Source organism: Rhyacophila brunnea, unplaced genomic scaffold, assembly GCF_057557595.1.
Source record: "Rhyacophila brunnea isolate RB1 unplaced genomic scaffold, BYU_Rbru_1.0 scaffold_3, whole genome shotgun sequence".
In the NCBI taxonomy this organism is placed as follows: domain Eukaryota; kingdom Metazoa; phylum Arthropoda; class Insecta; order Trichoptera; family Rhyacophilidae; genus Rhyacophila; species Rhyacophila brunnea.
Genome location: NW_028232965.1, coordinates 20,030,785 through 20,035,645, shown reverse-complemented (window position 1 = coordinate 20,035,645; position 4,861 = coordinate 20,030,785).

The window sequence follows — 4,861 nt, the reverse complement described above, 5'->3', positions numbered from 1 at the left end:
TTTCTCTGCGTTTTCAATACCGAGAAGATCGATATTTTGGTATCGATGAATAACGGGATCCCGGTTTTCAGAATACCGGTTATTGTAATCAATAATCTCAGCCACCCTTGATTCATTTCTGAATGAGGATGTCTCGTTAATGTCATCCACTGTTCATTTCAAAGACAATGGGAAACCAATCTTCAATATTTTATTTGGACTTCTAAAACCATTGATTTAATTTTTGTACCTACCTATTGACAAGTCTATAACTTACCCTGTGCAATTACATAAGCCTCTCTTAAACGGCCGTTTGGCAATAAAATATTATTTGACCGTGTCACTATTACAATAATATGTAGGTAAATTTTATATTTTTATTTTTATTTTAATTATTAATTATTTTACATACACTTTCAAAACTATTCTTTTTTAATTCAGTCAGTTTATATTTTGATATATTATTATTATATTAGACACAAATTTATGTGAGCACAAATAAAAAAAAATAAAAAATGCATTATAATGTTCCTCAGAGAGACATTTTCAACTATAAAGTAGTTGATAAATTAATGTTCCTCTAAGGTGGACGAACAAATTATATAAAATTATCAATGCAATACATTTCCAACATGAATTGATAAGTAAAAAAAAACATTGATTAAAATTGAAAAGATGTCGGTCATTTTTAATGGAAATTAAAAAACGTTGGTAGCGTAGATTTTAAGATTTATCCAGAAAAATGATACTTGGGTTGGTAGTTTAATTAGTTACAAGCACGATGTACCTATGTAAATGAGTTCAAATATATAATATATGTTCGAATTTTACTCGGTCAAAAAAATATTTTTATTCAAGTATCACTGAGGCTTTTAAAAATATTAAAACTTTTCAAGTATTTTATGTGCGCGTTTCCTGCTTTAATAATATAAACCAGTGAAATAAAAACGTGTAATGAGATTTAAAGTACAAACATATGCCCAGTAAAATTTAAAATAAGCTGCAGTGAAGGGTTTGCATGATCAATGATATACGGTGGTAATCAAATCAACACTTCCAGTGACACTCAAATAAATTACATATCATACCGCCGGTCAAATTTTCACCAATAAATATATGGCCATCAATAATTATTTGGTCCACGATAAAATCTAAAGACAGTGGTATATTTTGGTCTCGAAACCTTTAAGTACTTCTTGGCCATGCAGTTTTATCGTTCGTAGTTTGATTGCCTTGTTTGGATGCCGCCTGATCTTATAATCATATATTTTCGTGAATAAATTAAGATAAAATTTCTTTAATAAATGCATTATGTAGATTGTCGTGCATGTTAGTACTCTGTATTGCCAACTGTCATCAACAAAAATATTTGAAACAGAGTAAGGAAAGAAGATATTTGGTAGGAGAAAAAATCTGAATTTATTGGAAAGGAAACGAAAATATTACAGCTTTTGTTTTCAAGAGAAAAGCTGTAATATTTTAGCTTATTAGCTTTCTTTAAACTTTCGAGTAACATCTTTAGTGTGATACAAAAACTTTCTTATAATGAAAAATATAAAACCCTTTTATTAATAAATGAAAATTAAAAGACTCTTTTCTCGTGATAGGGATCTTTTTGGGAGCATCGTCAAAAAACCTTAATTTTTTCAATTGCTATGATTTATTAAAATTCAACTAGATTGCTATATTTATAGAGCTGGTGGATATAATATGATAAAATGATTAATTTGACGCCGCATATCAGAAAATGAATTAACCGCGGGTTTAATCAGGACATGAATGATACATATTTTTGATGAGTTGGATATGATAAATTTTATAATTATGATCAGTAGGATATTTGGAAAATATAAATTTCTTCGTAGAGATATTTAAAGCTGGAGAGACGAAAAGGGGAATAAGATTTCGGATACTTGACGTAACAACTAATTTACCAAAGACAAATGATCGGCAATTTTGACGATTGACCTTGATTTCGGCGAAAACCTATATCGGACTATTAATAATACCATTACCATTAATAATAAAAATACTAGTATGGCCAAAAATCTTGACGAAACCTACTTCCTTGGAAATAGAGCTTCTATATATAAAACTGAATCTGAAAAAGGAGTTATTAAGCTATGATTAAATTACGAATAGCAAAGAACTTTGTAATCCAATTTGATAACCCTTTACTACTATAATATTATATTTTTGGTACAAGAACATTTTCTGTTAATTGTGAAAGCATAGGGGGTGACATTTAAATAAATCTTCCTCCGCATTAAAATAACATCAGCTCCGTTTAAATTTGCAGGCGCAAGGTCATAGGTTCACTAGTCATTAAGGTTTAAAACGTGTACCCATTTGCACGCCAGACTTTTCGAGCGGTAATTGTATTTTTGGAAGTTCGCGAAAACCGGTCACATATGTACCCATACTTTATGTAGTACATCGCAAAGTAAACATCGCAATCGATGTACAACATCCCGGATGTTACAGTTAATTTCGTCGAAGGATATGGGGCAACAAAGGAGTACTCTTCGTTTCACGCGGTGATTCATTTTATTCTACAAATTAACCAAATTGAAACGTATCAAAGAAACTAATAAAAATTATAGAAAAAAAAAATCAAACCATAAAATCGCCTTCTTCCCATATTTCCCACAAAGATTTCAATAAAAAAAATGAGTATTTTTATTAAAAGCAAAGAAGTTGAATACGTAGAATATGACATCTTCTGAGGTCTCCCTACCAAAAAACTTAAGGTAATTTTAGTGTATTCTTAATTACAGTTACGAAGAAAATTAACAAATCAACACTTCTTTTTAGCTTTTCTACGAAAAATAGCAACAGGGTACAACTCATATTTTATAAACTCATTATCTTGAACTAAAATGCTGTTCAAAAAGGTGAAAGGATTTTTAATCGAACATAATTTTAGATATTTCAATTGAGCTTGCAGAACTTAGTATAGAGTAGTATGTTGGAAGAATTGACTGATCGCCATGTTGTTAACTTAAGCATTTGTCCTAGTTATCTTTTTTTGCCATCACTTTTGAACGTTTAGGCTCCATCTTTATTGAAAACGGTTTTTTTTAACATTTTTTATTATAATCCATTCGTTTCACTTGTTTCAAATTTTCTATATCTAAAACAAGGCTTTATTATTTTCTAGATTTGTTGATTTCCTTTCTATTTATATGTACATTTATACTCTTACACGGACTATTTTTTACCAATTAGATCAATTACTAAAGATTTTGAATTGAAAACCTTCAAAATAAAATATTTTCTTGGTTATTAGATTATATTATTGCGTTATGATTTTTTGTCTAAAATTCTTCACTAGTGCAACTAAAGAAATTTTACTTAAAACTAATATGTTGAGAATATGCACGTTAAGTCATTGCTTATGTCAACGGAATCATTGTGTGAAACGGGTCATACTACCAATAATTCAGTGTGTCTTGATCCCATCGCATTAACATTGATTATATTTTGTTGAAAGCTAAGGCACTTTTTCAATGTCTGTTGAATAATCGAAAAAGCTCTACTTGTTGACTGGATAAGTTTACTGAATTTAAGCTGTGATGATGAAAAATATTCATCCTTAATCAAACATTACAAAAGGTCAAGTAAACGTTGTTGCTATCTTATTAAATATATTTATTCGGGAAAATTATATTGTAATAATTATTTTATAATAAAAATATATGTTATTATGGATATTATTTATTTTGTAAAAATGATTTAATAATACAAATTTTTACTTATTAACAATGTTTATTATTAGCAAATTAAAAAAATTCATTTTCCTATTTATTCTTTTAACGTATTTACGTTAAAAGAATAAATAGTATTTAGTTACTTACATTTTATTACGTAGTTTTCATGTATAACATCTATACAATATAACATAAAAGAACTTTTATATAAATATTATATAAAAGATTATTAGTGTAAGTGGCTTTTTGTCCACATTTAAAATAGGTTAAACTGTTTGCCGTATATTTGAAGAAAAAAAACATTTCGAATAGTAAAAATACCCATAAAATAGATCGATTAATACTTGCACGATGCATGTGTTTATTAAGACCGTTAAGAAATATAATGAATGTATTTAATTATTTAAAAGCTCGACTGATGATCCAATTTTTCTTGGAATGAATGTAGTGTCCGTTACTGTAACTCATAATCGTATTCATAAAATATTTAACAAAAATCACCCTATTTTATGATATTTTTATTATATGAATAAGGAATAAAAATATGATAAATACATACTGTTGTTTCTTTTATAACTATTTTAAGTACACATATCAATCACTACGTGGTTATATAATATAATACGTATGTTACAACAAACTAAATAACTATTTAAAATTTAAGCTTGCTTGACTATGGAGTCATTAGGTACTATAGGAAATATTGTTTAATCTTCTGTGTAACTATTATAAAAACGACATTACTCACACCAAGTGTCTTACTGTTTTTCTTCCAAATACAAAATAGATATTTCATTTTGAATTACCAAAAAAATTGTAGATTATATGAATAACAAAAATCATTAAGACAATAAAAAAGTTTATTAAAATCCTGAAACTAGGATTACTGACATAAAGCTTTATGCCATAACCATGGCCTTATAAATATATATTTTCACATCATATAATATTTATAATGACATTGTATTATACGTATGTATCTTTTAAATTCATAATTACTGCTTATATTTATTTAATTAATTTTGACACTACATCGACCATATATCTCGTAGCATGATTATGGCCTGCGTAATGATTCAATATTTAATAATCCTTGCCATAATTCATTAAATATTCAAACCACTCTTCATTTGGCCGGACCACCTCACTCACAAGAGTAAATAACAGGACTT